General features: G+C 34.9%; 1 protein-coding gene across 2 annotated transcripts in view; it reads left to right on the top strand.

Annotated features, from left to right (window-relative positions):
* LOC145691617 (tyramine receptor 1-like) overlaps window positions 1-18,889 on the top strand; it is a 1,380,953-nt gene that overhangs the window by 1,072,472 nt on the left and 289,592 nt on the right. For both annotated transcript variants that reach the window (XM_081767014.1, XM_081767015.1), the window contains one exon: window positions 386-419. The gene's annotated coding sequence lies outside the window, so the exon portion shown is untranslated. The remainder of the gene's footprint in view (window positions 1-385; window positions 420-18,889) is intronic.

Here is an 18,889-nt window from a genome sequence, read left to right as displayed (position 1 = left end):
CATGTATGTTAGTCGTTTAACAACAAAACTGATGGTGTCCTAGTGAAGTTGTTTCCAAAATCATAATTAAAAATAAATTCTGAAAAGAAAATAAATATATTAATATAAAGAAGTGTAAGAAATATAAAGAAAGTATAACAAAGGAATATAAGAAGAATATAAAATAAAATAAAATAAAAAAGAAAACATATAAAAAGAAAATAAATTCTGAATGACCAGAATTAAAAAATATAAAGTACATTTCCTCATAATTGCAAAATGATATAATGATTTGAGATCGCTGATGTAAAATTCACACTATGATTTTCATTAAGCATTTTACCATAGATGTGAGTAAATGTTTATATTGAAACAAAATACAACTGTTTTTCTTATTTCTTTTCAGGATTAGAATAATCATCGAAACAAAAGCGTCAAACGTAAGTATAAATATACAATTATTTCATGCTTGTTACTGGCAATACTAAAAATGTATGACATTTACTTACTGGTGTTGATTACCTGAACATTTTTTTTCTTAATCCAATGATTTATAAGTGTAACTATTTTTTTCTTTGAAACTGTCTGGAATTAGTGATTTTATTTTATTATTTGTCTTCAAGCTTGTTTAAATGTCCCTTACTTTGTTAATAATGAAATATAATTGAAGTGACGTTAAAATCTTTCTTTGAGTTTAATGTCCCACGTTTATGCCATTTAGCCTACAGGAGATGGTGATTAAGGCAAGTTTATGATAATGGAAAGTTTGGTGGAATGAGAACGTGGGAAGAAACGAGGAGAACCCACGGACACGAAGTTGGCCACCAGCAACGTACTTGACCAGAGATCGAATCAGCTTAAGTAACGTTAAATTTGTATGTAATGCAAATTCATTTTTGAAGAAACCAAAGGTTGTTTAACGAAGCAGTAGTTAAATTAGAAGAAAGTTCATGTGTTTCTTTGTATTCTGTGATATGTATTGTATTTGTTATCTATCTTCTGCACTATCGAACATGTATGTACTTTTCTTAAACAAATATGCATTAGGTACCGTACTGCAAGTAACGAATACTTCTATAAATTTAATTTTTTTTTTTAGATATGTTGAAAATACTCTTATTTTGATAATGACATTCTTAGTTATGTGGGTTGTTCATTAATCCAAAGGAAGGGAGACAGTGTCTCAGTGTTAGAGCGTTTACCTCTGGTCCGTGTCTCAGTGTTAGAGCGTTTACCTCTGGTCCGTGACCAAGCAAGTTTGTGGTAGACAACATCGTGTCCGTGGGTTTTCTCGAGTTACTTTCGTTTCCTCCCACTTTCTTATTCGACAAATTCTTTCATCATCATTCACTTGTCTTAATCCTCGTCTTCCTTAGCCTAAAGGCCATATTCGTGGGACGTTAAACTAAAAAAAAATCAATTCATTTCATTTTCACAATGCAATTGAGTCAAGTTCAATTAGATATGATGTGAGCAAAAGCGAAACATAAATTTTGTAAGGTACGCCTTGTGTATGGAAAAGTTATCTGTTTTTCACAGTTTAAGAGTTATTTACAAAACCTGGACCTGAATGTTTTAAGCTCTGAAAGGACCTTAAGATAAATCAAATATATCCAAAATAACCAAAAAGTGGACTTGATTCCCATGTACACTGAACGCACCATATGAAGGATAAAATCACCAGATGACCCGAGAAAACTGTGATTCAAAAATGTCTAACGTTTTACGTAGAAAATGTGTATCTAACACTTTTTTAACCAATGTATTAATCTTTAAAATCATTTAGAAGTCAGTAACGGTAAAACTCTAAAGGTTGTCTCCCAATAAGATCAGGCTATATGAGCCCCAAAATTTGAGTGGAGGTAAGGTTTCATACTTAGTAGAGTTACACACACAAAGAAGTCAGCGCCACTCTTCGATCAGCTTTACCCTACAAATTTCCTCACGCATTTTTTTTTTTTTTTTTTTTTTTTTTTTACATAGGCTGCATGAATCCCCTGATCAGCACAGGAAGATGTAGAACAAGCTGTCCTTACATGAAACCGAACCCGGATCAGCCCATTAGTAGGTAGATACCTTACTGACTACCAAACTGCTATAGTTAGAAGTGATTAGTTTTAAATTATATATATATATATATATATATATATATATATATATATATATATATATATATATATATATATAAAACTAAATCCTCTCTACAATTGTTTGTTATAAATACTACTAGAAAATACATTTTCCTAAACACATGATTAAAATAGGGCTTATCAATTTCTCACACAGTGTAAACGAAACTTTCTGCATTTGGTAAACACATACACAATCTCTGTTGACTCAAACCATGCTATACATTTGTGCTAGCATCATTTTAAAAAAAAAAAAAAATTCAAAGTACTCTTTGTGGAAATCTATCTACACTCGATGCAAGTGTCATTTTGATTGAAACGCATCAAGGAACAACTAAGGAAACTGAAAGTAACGTAAATTGACAACATAAATACTTAAGGAGATGCTTTCTTGTATGTAAACAGTCGTTATTAATAGAACAGCTTAACCTGAAGCTGAGTGACGTAAGAAGGGGAAAAAAGTGGAATTTTATGATCAAAAAAATGTCTTTCCTGAGCTCATCTTCGGTAGAAAGAATATATTAACTATATCGCTGAGGCAGAAGAAGCACCAGGTTGCTTTGAGTACTCTTGAATAAGAATCTCTTGTTCCTTTCATCCATACCGAGAGTAATATTGGATAATCGAATCGCAAAACTTCATAAGAAGATGACGACGCTGAAGGTCTTCTTTATTCATCTTTAATAAAGCCTCAAATTCAAAGGAGCTTTGAATGATAAACTTTCGATTATCTATTCGTTTACCAAACTAATTGATTAGATCTAATCGGATATTAATGTTCCTGAATCTCTCGTGTTAGAATTTTAATTTTGTACCTTTCGCGAATGTAAATTCAACAAGCAGAGATTTCATTTACTTGCTTAAATAGATCAATCGAAGCGATTACAGATTTATTAAAGCGGTTTCAATTCTCAGATCATCTTTAATATACGTGTAAAGTACTACATGTGGTAACCTTTGAATGTATATTAGAAACCACCAGAACTTTTGTAAGTTAGTTTTCAAGAGACATTTTCTTATGATATTATTATTATTATTATTATTATTATTATTATTATTATTATTATTATTATTATTATTATTATTATTATTATTATTATTATTATTATTATTATTATTATTATTATTTGCCCAGTAACCAGCTCAAACTCGATTAGGAATGTACAAATAATGGAATTAAATTTATCATAAGATTTTACGAGGTTAAAGAAAAATGTCATTTTTCACCTGACCATAAACTGAAATGTGACATTGAAGGTAGGTCTACAATTCACGTTTTTGCATCGTATTCTTCAGATACTGGGTACAATTCTGTTAACGTAAAGTAAATTACAAATGTTGCTTTGTAACCATTTTCTCTCCCCATCCTCACAACCCACCCAAGACAAAATGTATTAGAAAGCATGTTGTAAGGCCAAAGAGACAAAACAGCCACACAGCTGGATGAGTAGAAAGCCTTCCCGAATAGTTGAATTTGGTTTCTGGTACTAAACGAAATACATGTACATATTCTATAAATGCTACTGGGGGTTATGCTGCTGGCTTTAGAAAATGTCAAAAGTCGAAAATTAACAATTGTAAATATATTTTTTATTAACAAAAATAACTAACAAGAAAATAAACGTAGCTACGAAATTATCTCAATTTAGTCCAACATTTGTCAACTCTTACTTGTATATGCAATATTTTTGAGTCCAATATTACCTTGACATACCACGAAGACACAATAGTTCTTTTAGCAAAAATGGCGTCAGCCTCAATAATAAAAAAAATCCTGACCAATAATTATAATTATTATATATGAAAATGTATGAAATCCGACACTCGTAAGATTCTCTTTTATATAGTAACTTATCTGCAATATATAAAGCTATCAGGACTCAATTATACTTTCACAAAAATAGAAAAAAACTTTAGCATACTAGAAAATATGGAAGTACACTCACCAGGCAATTACGTCAACTGAAGTATCTGGCAATTTTACATAGCGGGCCAGCAAATTCCCGGCATGCTTCAGTTGATGACAAATAAGAAATGAAATTCATAAACCAAAACTACACTGCCGTAAAATAAAAATAATAACCAGAGTAACGGAACACTAATAATAATAATAATAATAATAATAATAATAATAATAATAATAATAATAATAATAATAATAATAATAATAATAATAATAATAATAATAATAATAATAATTTATTTCTGAATACATTACAACTTGTACTAACTGTAATTCTCCAATCGACTCTTTAAGCATATTAAGCTCTTGTATTATGAAACATACTAGTTGTATAATTACTACAGTAGTTGTATTATGAAACATACAAATACAACTAGTAGCATTCTATAAGTAAGTAGGGTAATAACAAATAGCCTTACTCTTGCTTCCAACTTATCTGGTATCTTGCGAAGTATCCCATACTTTCTCACATATGTCATATTATAACTTTTATCCGTACAAATAAGAAAAATACATAAAATGCATACTAAAATCGCAAGGAAGTATAGCTACATAATCGACATATCAGTTGAAGTCACAGATATTTAGTCTATTTTCTTTTGTCATACTTCGAACCTCATCTGTGATTCACCCCTCAACAAGTCACTCCCCTCCAAATTGAAGGATACCATACTTGCTCTAGTTATAGGTCTAATTGCTACACTACTAGGTATTCTACTTCTATCCCCATGTCTTTGCTACGTGTCAAACTTAGTTTCCACGGATTTCCGTTACGCTTACTAACTATACTTCACTTGTCTCTGTCACCTGTTTACTACAACGTGTTAAGCTTGATTACTCATATTTAAGCTACATCTCAGATAGTCGTAGTTTGATAATGTTAATATGGGTATTCAGCCTAATTCTCTGTACTCGTACTCACTACCTTAAGACACATAGCCGTGTCATTCTAGTCTGAACATAATATGAAATCAAACGTGTGTATTCTGTAGCGTTTAGGCACGCTATTTTTACTCAAGATTAGTAGATTAACACGACTGAACAAAGTTTATTCATTTCTTATCAATAGTAGATAGCCCAATCATCCTTACTAATGTCAATCCTGCTCCTCCGGCACTTAGCAAGATAGTCGCAAGTACACAAAAGTCCATCAGCAGTAGCAATATTTTTATTATACTTAATTTAAAATCCATCAGGATTGTCAACTTCTTTATATACTTGGTTCGTTTTTAATCCTCTTGCATTGATTTTTGAAGAATCTCGGTGGAAATCAGGTGAGAATTGTCGTGATAACATTTTCCCATTTCTTATCAATAGTAGATAGCCCAATCATCCTTACTAATGTCAATCCTGCTCCTCCGGCACTTAGCAAGATAGTCGCAAGTACACAAAAGTCCATCAGCAGTAGCAATATTTTTATTATACTTAATTTAAAATCCATCAGGATTGTCAACTTCTTTATACACTTGGTTCGTTTTTAATCCTCTTGCATTGATTTTTGAAGAATCTCGGTGGAAATCAGGTGAGAATTGTCGTGATAACACTTTCCCATTTCTTATCAATAGTAGATAGCCCAATCATCCTTACTAATGTCAATCCCGCTCCTCCGGCACTTAGCAAGATAGTCGCAAGTACACAAAAGTCCATCAGCAGTAGCAATATTTTTATTATACTTAATTTAAAATCCATCAGGATTGTCAACTTCTTTATATACTTGGTTCGTTTTTAATCCTCTTGCATTGATTTTTGAAGAATCTCGGTGGAAATCAGGTGAGAATTGTCGTGATAACATTTTCCCATTTCTTATCAATAGTAGATAGCCCAATCATCCTTACTAATGTCAATCCTGCTCCTCCGGCACTTAGCAAGATAGTCGCAAGTACACAAAAGTCCAGCAGCAGTAGCAATATTTTTAATATACTTAATTTAAAATCCATCAGGACTGTCAACTTCTTTATACACTTGGTTCGTTTTTAATTCTCTTGCATTGATTTTTGAAGAATCTCCGTGGAAATCAAGTTAGAATTGTCGTGATAACATTTTCCCAATTGAGATTATACTTAAAAAAAAAAAAAAAGATGGCGCTCTTCGAGATTGCCGTCATGATGGTATTATTTAAAGTACGGTGCAGTTTTATTTTTGCTACTTTTATCCAAGATATGGTGCTACTTCCTCCAGCCTTTTCTACATTGGTAGGGAGTATCAAATTTTTTTTTTTGCCATATAAGAGGTGGTGTTTCAACCTCCGTCAAGCTAGCAGAGAACCACGTGAGATGGCGAGATGCAGGTAAGCAAAATTTGTTCTCTGGAGGTCACACATACCCCATAGCAAGTTTTTGACGTTTGATCATTGTGAAATAACGAGCGTGAGAACATATCAAATGCAATCGAAGTGCCAGTGAAGTGTGAATTACTTGATATAATTCCAGTTTTCCGTGCAGCTGTTGAGTTCGTACAACAAGCTTGCATTTTCTCTTAAGTTCATGTTTCTTCCATGATGGTTGTGACGTTACATGAAATGTCATATGTTTTTTGAATTAATTTCTGCCTGTGGACAGCCACATACATAATTATTCGAGTTCAGTTTCATCAGACCAACAGTTTGGAAGGGTTCCTTAATTCTTAACTTCAAATAAAACTACACCATATTGAAAACGCATAGGATTAACTTCAATAGAACTGTAAATATAAGCTACAATCGCGTCGTACACGTATACATCTGTTTCGTTCTCTTCCAACGACAAAGAAGAGCAAATGATATTCGAAACGCGATGACTGAGGAATTACGGCAATGCAAAGTAACCCCATTCCCGCCAAATGACCAAACTTTGAAAAGGCCACCACAATCTGCGTGCCACAGGCTGATGGTCATGAGGTGAAACGCTCAAGGGTTCGAGTCCCCTTGAAGAGCATAGGTGTTTTTAATTGACCCCTAGTATTTCTGCTTGTGTTTCTGTCGAACAGGCTAAACGTTTAAAAGTCTGTGAATAAGCAAAGAAAGGAAATCTAGCATAATGGAAAGTAAGGAAACTGAAATATGTTCGGCAGTTCAACTATTTAAAGAAAGAAATGACTGATATGCCTGTTTTCTGTATATGTAGTCCCGTGTTTGATTCCTGGCAGGCCTAGAATACAAACCAAATTACTGGCACTACTTTTTAATAGCATATCTTTCTTTATTTAACCTCGATGCTAGAAATAAATGTTAAAATCAAAATAACCAAAATAACCAACTAATATTGATACATTGGACTTCAATATCCTGAACTTCAGGTAATTCAGGTATTCCTTTCTGAAAACTAAATTTTATCTAGTAGCAGGGAAAGTTCATTTTATGAACTTATAAATTCAAGCACGATATAATGTATGTCATGTTTATAAATTGCACTGTAGTAGGACTTGATTTGATTTTGAGTTTAGCTTCCCTTTGAGAGCGAGGTCATATGAGACGTGGATCTGGGACTACAGCTTAACGTTGGATCAGAACCACAAGAACTCCCGGCGAAAATTGAATCCAGATCCTCACACCAATGGCTCATACCGCAACTGCTGTACTGTAGTATGAATAGCATAGGCGTAGCTAGAATCTTTCATATGAGTATGCACAAAGATAATAAGAGCCATCTAACCTATAGAAACACTATGACATACTCACGTACAGTAGACTCGCGAGTAACCGACTCGCGACTATCCGGCATCCGTATTATCGGCCTTGTTTTCTATTATCGTAATTAAATGAAGAAGGCTAGGCGTTGCATTGGCAACATTGCCAGACCATTGGAAGCGGGTGTCTGCCACGATCCTCCTACTTGTCGTGCAAAATACAAATTGTGACAGGATCCTGGTTCGATCCCAGCTCGCGCCGTGTGGACTTTGTCGTGGGCAAACACCGTGCTCGTGGGTTTTCTCGGGGTTCTTCCGTTTCCTCCTACTTTCTTCATTCCACCATTTCACTCATCTCTCATCATCACCGTTTCCTTTAGCCTAACCGGCATAACCGAGGGACGTAAAACTTAAAGATTTCATTTCATTTCACAGGAAAAGAACAACATTCTGCTCCTTGTCATTGTTTCGTCAGTGTGTAATGGATCTCAACACAATACGCTCACCGCTGTCCCTGATTATAACTGTACGAGTTCGTAGTTCACAGAACTCAGGCCTATCCGGTTTTTTTGTTATCCAGCCTGACCTTCCGCCACATTACTCCACATCTGCTTCAATCAACCCGGATACTCGAGAGTCTACTGTACTTATTTTGTTGTATTTTAAGTGCATTAAAAAATCAGGTAAAATGTTATTCCAATAAATTGAAGAATTGAAGATATCCGTTTAGAATACATGACGATTGAAGAAGAACTATCAAAACCATTTTGTTAATGCGTGGACAGACACACCCGCCACACCCTGTACTTAAACTTATGGCATGTTACAAAGTAGTCCTACTATATCCTTTTTCGCTCGTTTTATTCTTACACATTTGTGCAATTCTGTTTTAAAAACTTACAAGGGACATCACCCAATTGTCTGGCTCCGATTTCAATGAAATTTTTCTAGCTGATAGGGGACATATATGTATTATTTTTTATGACAGAAATTTTTGCCATGGTGCATGTTTTCTATTTTTTTATATATATATATATATAATTTTTAAGTTGTGATGTTGTTATTAGAGATTTCTGCAGAAGTCCCTTACTAACCTTTGTAAACGGAGCGTTAATGAAAGAACAACCATATAGATACATATAAGGCCTAGGGGGAAGTTGTATGGTAGATATGACGGCAGCCATCTTGAAATCCGCCATTTTGAATTAAGGTCAAGTTTTTAAAATTGAAATATAGTAATATAACACATAATTTCGGGCTAGAATTTAATTAGAAAGGCAATGGTGAAGCTAGTTTTGAGATACATCCATTTGGGGAAAAGTTACAGGCATTTAATTGTTCACTTACTACGAGCGAAAGTCGCTTATCTTCGATTCTAACCCGCATATTAGTGATAATAAGTGGATAAAAGCTTCGGTAATACATGTTATGCCTAGAGGGAAGTGATATGTTAAGGGTACCCTTGACGGCAGCCATCTTGAAATCCGCCATTTTAAATTAAAGTGAAATTTGAAAAATGAAAACCATAGTATGACACCTAATTTTAATAGCAAATTTTCCCGAAAAGCCAATGGTATGCTTATTTTTGTTCTATAGTTAACCAGTATGAATTTAGAACTGTTTTTAATGTGCACCAAACGTCCATTCTTCGATCTTTCAAATTGTCAACACTCCTAATTTTCACCGCATGTTTTAAGGTTCCAATTGGCACTTTGCAATTGTTACCATGGCTGATGTTTTCTAAATTTATTACAGTTTTTAAGAGTTGCTATTTGTCAGTTCGTGAATAGTATTGGGATAAGCATCCAGCAATCCTTCTGAATTTTGAAGACTTGCAATGTAATTATTTCTTTTAAACGAAAATACGTGAAGAAGCTATGGACCTATGTGACGTAAAGAAATACAAATGAAATTATAACAAACCGGTGTTATACGAACACAAAATTATCAGGAAATGTAGCCTGTATGTTGCACAAACGATAAAAAGTAAAATATTTTTAATAAATACAACTTTAAAAGAACAGCAGCAATGATAGAAAATATCAAAGAGGTATTCCCAAAACATTGTACCATGAACATAATATGAAAACAGGTAACTTGTTTATAAACAGGTGTAATTTAATTGAGTTCCCGATCAATACTGATTATAAATCTTACAAACATGAATCATCGACAACAATCACTAGAAAACGAATGACTTTTCGTCTGACTAGCTAAAAAATTGCCATAGAAAATAAATAAATAAATATACAATAAAGAAATAAATATAAAACAAAACAAAAGATCCTTGATTTACACAACAATCGTATTTTGTTTTTCTTTTTGAAGTGAATTTTCATTTGATTTTTCGTCTCATCTACTACAATATACAAGCTACGTCTTCGGTATTGCCTGAATGCAAAGTTGGAGTTATTTCGTTATGCCATGATTCATGTCAGTACACGAGTTTTTGAAGGGCAGGTATACGAAAAAAATAATTACATAGCAAGTCTTCAAAATTCAGAAAGATTGCTGATGCTTATCCCAACACTATTCACGAACTGACAAGTAGCAACTGTTAAATGTAATAAATTTAGAAAACATGAGCCATGGTAACAATTACAAACTGCCAATTGGAATCTTAAGACATGCGGTGAAAATAAGGAGCGTTGCCAATTTGAAAGATCGAATAATGGACGTTTGGTGCACATTAAAAGCAGTCCTAAATTCATACTGGTTAACTATAGAACAAAAATAAGCATACCATTGGCTTTTCGGGAAAATTTGCTATTAAAATTAGGTGTCACATGCTATGGTTTTCATTTTCTAAACTTCACTTTAATTTAAAATGGCGGATTTCAAGATGGCTGCCGTCAAGGGTACCCTTAACATATCACTTCCCTCTAGGCATAACATGTATTACCGAAGCTTTTATCCACTTATTATCATTAATACGCGGGTTAGAAGCGGAGGTAAGGGACTTTCGCACGTAGTAAGTGAACAATTAAATGCCTGTAACTTTTCCCCAAATGGATGTATCTCGAAACTAGCTTCACCATTGTCTTTCTGATTAAATTCTAGCCCGAAATTATGTGTTAAATTACCCTATTCCGATTTAAAAACTTGATCTTAATTCAAAATGGCGGATTTCAAGATGGCTGCCGTCAAGGTCATATCTACCATACAACTTCCCCCTAGGCCTTATATGTATCTACATGGTTGTCCTTTCATTAACGCTCCGTTTACAAAGGTTAGTAAGGGAGTTCTGCAGAAATCTCTAATAACCACATCACAACTCTTAAAAATATTTAAAAAGTAGAAAACATGCACCATGGCAAAAATTTCTGTCATCACAAATAATACATATATGTCCTCTATCAGCTAGAAAAATTTCATTGAAATCGGAGCCGGACAATTGGGTGATATCCCTTGTTAGGAATGTTATAATACGGTATATATATATATATATATATATATATATATATATATATATATATATATATATATATATATATAGACCCTATATCTTATGACCACAGTGTACCGGTATATCTTGTGCAGACAAAATATCACTAAGCATAAACTTCCTCCACTGTCTTCAATGTAATAAATACTTAAAAATTCAAAGGCAACCGGCCGTTTCAGCCCCCCCTCTCAAAAAAAAAAAAAAAAACGAGAATTCTCTACAATATTTACTCAGAAAAGAACAGAATGTTTCAGTATATTTTATTTAAGTTTTCCAAGTTTCGTCATAGAACTTTTTTATATGTTTAGGAGCATTATAATAGATAAATTTCTTTTCCTCATGTTGACTTGCAAGAGTCTATTGAAGACAGAAAAATCCATTCACTTTTTCTTTAAAAGTGATATATTGAATGTACAGTTGCCACGATTTGGCGACGTTGTCAACAAAAGAGGGAGCTGAATGGAATCCGCCTTTGGTTGTTTACACTTTCTGGACTCGGCGGAAATACAAAGGGACAAAAGAGATCTGTGACTTTTTTGCCATTGAAACATAATGCATACGACAAAAGAAACCTTAAAGTAGATATGCCATTTGTTGTTAAAACTCGATTGTAACATTATAAAAGCATAATACTACTCCGGGATGAACTGGCTCCAGGGAAGAGGGTGCTGTGGAAAGAGTATGGTACAAATATTGGAGAGCGCTTTACAATTCCGTGAGTATGATGTCATGTAGGGTCTATAGATGTTTGTTGCCATATATAAATCTTACGGTATTTCTATGACCGCAGGTGATTTAACTATTAACATAAAACATAATTTTGGAGTAAAGGTACTTCAAACAAAACTATTATTTAAGTTTTTGATATTTGATATCAAAAGACAGTTTTGGCTCCCGACGACTTATTCTATTCGTATTTCCGTGCTTACATGGTATCAAAACTTTAACAGCTGAACACATTGCCATTCACCATACTTTGAAGTAGAATGACCAGAAGTATCCTGTTGTTGATACGGTCGCCGATGCGAAACGATAGAACGTCTGTTGTTGAAACGCTATACTTTCCATCGTGTACATCAACGATGAATCAGTGGTATGTCTTAACCCACATTACCAATAATTCAGCCAAGCGTCCGACCTCTTGCCTCCTAGTATATTATCATGATAGGAGTTACTTAACAGCAAATTAGGCTTTAGCTGGCTGGCATACTTCTAGCATTACAGATCGTACTTTGATTCAAAAACAATCAACTGACTCACGAAAATTGCAGCCATCACGTTCTCTGGGTATCTTCATTAATGAAAGACGCATGTCCTTGAAAGATGTATTGCATGATATGGTTCTCATTCTTAAATTCACTTTCTCTACTGGCGTATATATATATAAGGGCCAGATTTAGGTGATGCACTGCTGCCCGTGCACTCCCTTAGTTGTAAATATGCACCATCTAAAATGAGAAGCTACCAGTGAAAATAGAAACACTTTCATAAGCATTCTGTACGATACAAGTAGAAAGACATCATATGCCAACTATCCATGATCAAAGAAATTCTTGATCTAAAGCAGCAAGCTTATTATATTCTGAAAAATTATACCGTCACAAAGCGGCCGTGGCTCACTTTTTAAAGCGTTGGCTTTTCATTCCGAAAGTTACGGGTTCGATTCCTGAGATCAGACACAGCATTTTCAGGGGAAAAAATCAAACGGATTCGTAGTTATTGGTGCACCCCCGTCAGAAAACTTTGGATCCGACCCAGATATATATATACATAAGACCACTAGTTTTATTTCAGGCTTGTCAACATAAGAGTTCCAGCGAAATTTGTGGCCTAATTATCTAGAATTATTCATGTTTGGAATGATATTATTATATAGGTGTTTCTCCCTCTGCCCTTGCATTCGACCTGTTCTTGTACAAAAAACAGAAAAGCAACAGTTTCGCCACAGTTGTTGTCACGTAAAAGAGCAATATGAAAGCATTTTCCTTCAGATGATTTTTTACTTATCTCCAAAGTAATTTAACTGAAGCTATTTGTTGCAGCATTGGCGCAGAACGTTTGTAGACTCTGCTTCATCACGAACAAAAGTTTATCTTTTCCAAAGAATTACATACTTTATTCTATTTTTGTTTTAAATATATGGAATCGACAGTGGCGTATTTACGATTTTGTTTCGGGGAGGGGTTTACTAACTTTCATGCAGGAAATGTGAAAATTCTGCAAGATACTTCATTACTTCAATATAGTAAATAAGATTTGGGGGAAGCTTCAGCCCGGAAGAACCTCCCAAAATAGGCCACTGAGAATCGTCTAAGATTGATCTCTAAAGTCATCTACTACGCCATGACAACTCGCATGCAGGGATAATGAAAGTTCTTGAAAGTAAGATATCCAGTGCTCACTCACAAATTCTACAATCCAGATCTTGTGTCAGGTGATATTTTTAAAACCCCAAAAGCGAAAGAGATTTTTTAGGGCGACAGTTTAGCCAGAAGAGATTTCCGAAGCATTCTCAAAATAAGCTGCAAGCAAGCAATACCAGAAGAAGATATGAATGAGTATTTCCATGCATGCTTTCAATAAAATATTTCATAGACATATAAGAAAGTAATATAAGAAGATATAAAATATGTTATTACATTGTCGTATCTAGAACTAGTAGGATTGATTTTTAGGGGGGACTGCAAGGCCGGATGTTATGGAGGGAAGCCTTGGGAACAGGTGTAGAACGGCGATGGAGCGAAATTTGGAGCAGCGGTACGCCATCAAGTTTTGCGTCAAACTTGAAAAATCAGCAACCGAAACCAAGGACATACTTACGCAGGTTTACAAGGAGGATACCATGAGCCGCACAATCACTCCGTAAAAAGAGGGCCAGAATGTCGAAATCGAAAGTGAAATCGATGTTACTTGCATTTTTTGACCGTCTTGGCATTGTCCATAAGGTGCTTGTACCTCCTGGACAGAGTGTAAATGCAAGATTTTACGTGGAAGTGATCACCCGGCTGCGAAATCGGATCACACGCGTGCGCCCAGACCTGGTGGGGAAATGGAGGTCCACCATGTCAACGCGCCGTGCCACGCCGCGTGGACTGTGAGGGATCTACTGACCAAATTCGGCGTTTCCACGTAGCCTCACCGCCCCTACAGCCCTGATGTGGCACCGCCGGACTTCTTCCTGTTCCCCAGTATCAAGAGGCAGCTCAAGGGGCATCGTTTCGACTTGGTAGAAGCTGTCCAAGTGCCGACGACGAAGGAGCTGAACGGCATCCCGGAGGACAACATCCAGAAGGCCTTCGCGACCTGGAATTCTCGCTACCAGAAGTGTGTGAATGCCCAAAGGGCCTATTTTGAATAGTATAAAGTCGATGTACCAAAATGTTGCATAATTAAAAAAAAGTCAGTCCTACTACTTCTGGATACGACCCTGTATGTTCATAATACGTGTGCAAAATTTCAATCTTGTATCTTGAAAACAACGGGCGGAAAAATTGTTGAAAGTCCGAGTTTAAGCCCTACACACACATATACATACACACACGCATATATATAAATTAACTGGGTTATTACTGTGTTGTTTAGAGTCATGGTTCAAACACCCTTTTCTTTAGTATATCGAACCCTTTCCAATGGTAACACTCACATGTCCGTATGATGCACCTGAACCGGAAAAACCGGAAAATTTTCTGAAAAAATCACCCCCTTCTGAAAACCTGTGCCCCTCGGGCCCGGCACAATTTTTACGTAGGAAGCTTAAAACAATTTGTAAACTACACAAAAGAACACACAATCTGTAGGCAAAGTTTCAATTTGATATCTTGTAAATTAAGGCGTGAAAAATTTAAGAAAAAAGAATGAAGTCACGCCCCTCCGCCCGCCGTCAGGTTGACCATCCGGTTCCAAAATGCATTTGGGATGTTCTTTGGTCCATCCTTGACTTGACCAAAGAACACTAAATGGAAATGGAGTTCGAAGTGCCACAAATGTGTAGAGCTGAAAATATAAATTACATATATAACATTTCATTAATTTTCTTTGAATCATGGACCTGGATGGAATAGCGGTCACAGCACCAATAATTCAAACGAAACTCTCAAATTACTTGCTGTACTGTGGATTTATAAAAGGTTAGATTTATTTTGTAATTTTGTTCTTATGTATATTCTGGACGCAGATCAGTAGGTTACTATTACACTCATTTCCATAATTGTTTATTATAAAGGTAACCAAGGAAGTTCTGTCACTTTTTAACCCACCAAATTCGAACATCGATATGTCACTTAAGACACACTTGGAAAATCAAAAATAGTTCCCATTATCATCGACGACCTTCTGCCAAAGCTCTGGAAGGCCATTGATTCCATCCAGATAGAACGCGGTGGGCCATGTAGCAAGAAAGGTATCAAGTGAATTTTGCATCCCTACTAGGGATTTGAACTGGTATTCTCTACAGTGATTGTCCAAGAAATGGAATAGGTGATAATCGGTAGGCGAAATGTCTGGGGGTATGGTGGATGTAATAGTATTTCCTATCCAAGGCGTAGAATGGTGTCCCGGGTCATCATAGCCACGTGGGGCTAGCATTGTCCTGAAGCAGGATGACCTATTTGCGATTCAGAAGTGCTGGCTCTAGAGTTTTGAGTGTTTCTGGAACACGACTCAACTACTGACAGTACATAATTGCATTGATGCCCTGAGCAGCTTGTAGCAGTTCACTATGTACATACTGCAAACAGTCCAACAAACACACAGGAGGACCTTCTGGTAAAGTACTGGTTTCGCATATTTTGGAACTGGTTCATGGGAAGCTAATTAATGATGAAAGCGCCGTGGAGCTTTGTACAGGACCCACTTCTCATCACATGTCAATACCCTGTCCAGAAATGGCTCCTTCCTCAGACAAGACAGCAAAGAAACACAGGTGTCTGCTCGTGTTGCCGTCTGGCCCGGAGTCAAATCATGTGGGATCCATCGACCCAACTTGTAGTTCTTCCCAAGTTGATGTAGGTGCTGCCGAATGCTCCCTCCATTCACGTAGAATTGTAGTTTCAGTTCGTCACATGTCTGGCCACTGTTCGCCTCAATTGCTGTCTGAAAATATTCATTTTGTACGTGTGTTGGTCTTCTGGCACGTGATGCTTCTTCGAGTGTTTCGTCACAGTCCTCAAACTTGTTAAACCACCGGTGCCCTGTCCACGTAGTCACGACACCCTCAGCAAAGATTTGGCATATCTTCCGCTCCGCTGCAGCGGCTTTGACCCCCGTTTGATCTCGTACAGTATACACGAACTTATGACGCTCTGTAGAGGTCCAATGTTCACTCTATCCTTACTCAAGTTCACGGTGTAACTGAACTGCCAGAACCAGGTAGTATGTTGAATGACCCACACCAAAAACTGACCTTCGCCTTATCCCCATTCGCATTCAACTCGCGGTGTGAGGGAGGGACAATTGAACACAGACTTCCACAGAAATCAACAGAATATTCTTGATTTCTTTTATATATATATATATATATATATATATATATATATATATATATATATATATATATATATATATATATATATATATATATATATATATATATAAATTAAGACTTGCGATAGTTTTTCATTCACACTAGTAGTTCAAACGCGGCCTTCGGACCAGCGTCCACTATTGGTTAAAATCATGTTAAATGCTCTAATTCTTTACACCTAAAAATTATTATTATTATTATTATTATTATTATTATTATTATTATTATTATTATTATTATTATTATTATTATTATTATTATTATTGAAGTTTGCGTAGCAGCCATCCCAAAACACCATACCATATATATGTAAAATACCAAGGACTTCGTTACACAGGCTAACAATAGCGCACATAGTTACATCTATTTGCGTTAGGCAAACAAGAAATAGTGCAGGTAGTTACAATCTATTTGCTTTAGACAAGCAAGAAATAGTACAAATAGCTACACCAACTTGCGTTAGACAGGCAAGGAATAGTGCAGGCTGCGACATGTATTAGCGTGACTCTATTATTAGAATTAAGGTGATACATACACTGAGACGTTGACCGTTTATTATCTGGATCACGGTTCTCACGATAACTTGAACGAAAGCAAATTTTTGAATTCTGATTCTTGGAGTAGACTGATAGAGCGACTATTTCAGCAAATTCATTACTTAAACATCAATCCGTTAAGAACGTCACAGGTATAGGTGATCATCCATATCCAATATATAGATGATGTAAGTTTTTTGCAATCGTGTTTATTGTCTTTACCAGAGTTTATGGAATATTACTTTATTATAATTTGACTTTATTAGAACATTATTTTCTAGTATATTACTTTATTAGAATATTACTTTACTAGAATATTACTTTATTAGAATATTACTTTTCTAGTATATTACTTTATTAGAATATTACTTTACTAGAATATTGGTTTATTAGAATATTACTTTACTAGATTATTACTTTATTAGAATATTACTTTACTAGAAATATTACTTTATTAGAATATTACTTTACAGTAAGACATTCACCATTGAAAAGTGAAGCCACTGCATTATCCTACTGCTGAATATTGAATGAATGTTCAAGTTCGATAAACCAAATGCATGAATTTAAAAAAAGAAAGAGAAAAACTTTCATTTTCGTCGTAACACACCCAAATGAAATTACAATAGATTCAGCTGATGCCTGGAGAAGCAAAGAACAAAAACAACAGAGTTCTAAACAAAAGGAAAATGGAATTAGTACGCAGAGAGGAAAATAAAAGGAGTAATCCATGCTATTGACTCAGTTGATCTTTAAAGCAAGGAGTCGTGACTTTTCTATAAATTTCAAACGTGACAAATTGAAATTCAGTGGACTTAAGTCTTTTGAAAACATCTATTTTTTTTTAAAAAAAAAAGCTATTTTCTATTGTTCTACCGTATTTTCTCTCTAGACAGAGAATAGTACTACATATACGCATACGTATACAGTTGTATATGAACTTATGTACGTATATATCAGATGCAAATGAACGATTTTTGCCCACGAGAATAAAATTCCCTACGAGAGGAAGCATATTGTTTGAACAGTTATCAGTTTGCGTTAATTGGATTACACTAGTTGGCATCTAGAGACAGGAAATCTATAGAATATTTTCTTCTTCAATATGTGTTATTTTGTCCGTTTACCTAACGGACAGTATTGAGTGTGGCTGTTACGGCCTCTGCTTCCAAACAAAACTAATTGTTTGGTTTGTTATTCATTTGTTTTACTTATTTATTCTATTGTATCATTTTTTCTCACTCCCTAATGCGTACTTAAGCAAGTAATTGATTTTGAGATTTTTTCATTCATCTCCATATTTGAGAAATCTTGTTTTTTTATTATTATTATTATTTACAAAAATATTTTATACCAGAATGCAGTATTTGAAAAGCAGCGTCTTTTTTTGGATCAAAATCCAATATATTACAATCAAAAATTTTCTTGTTAGCTTATATCTGGAGAACTGCATATAATGTAGGCAAACCCAAACTATCACTCAACTCAGAATCATGTATTTATTCCGTGAAAAAATACGAAAACTCGATTTAGGAGCCATTCAAAAATTTTGTGGCCTCTGGTGCAAAAATGCATAAAAAATCCAATATATTACAATCAAAAGTTTTCTTGTGGCCTTATATCTGGAGAACTACATACAGTGTAGACAAACCCAAACTGTCACTTAACTCAGAATGATGTGCTTATTCCGTTAAAAAAAAAAAGGAAAAACTT

Source organism: Thermobia domestica, chromosome 1, assembly GCF_964235325.1.
Source record: "Thermobia domestica chromosome 1, izTheDome1.hap1.1, whole genome shotgun sequence".
Taxonomy (NCBI): Eukaryota; Metazoa; Arthropoda; class Insecta; order Zygentoma; family Lepismatidae; genus Thermobia; species Thermobia domestica.
Note: the sequence above shows the minus strand (reverse complement) of the source record. Positions and strands in the feature narration are given on the sequence as shown.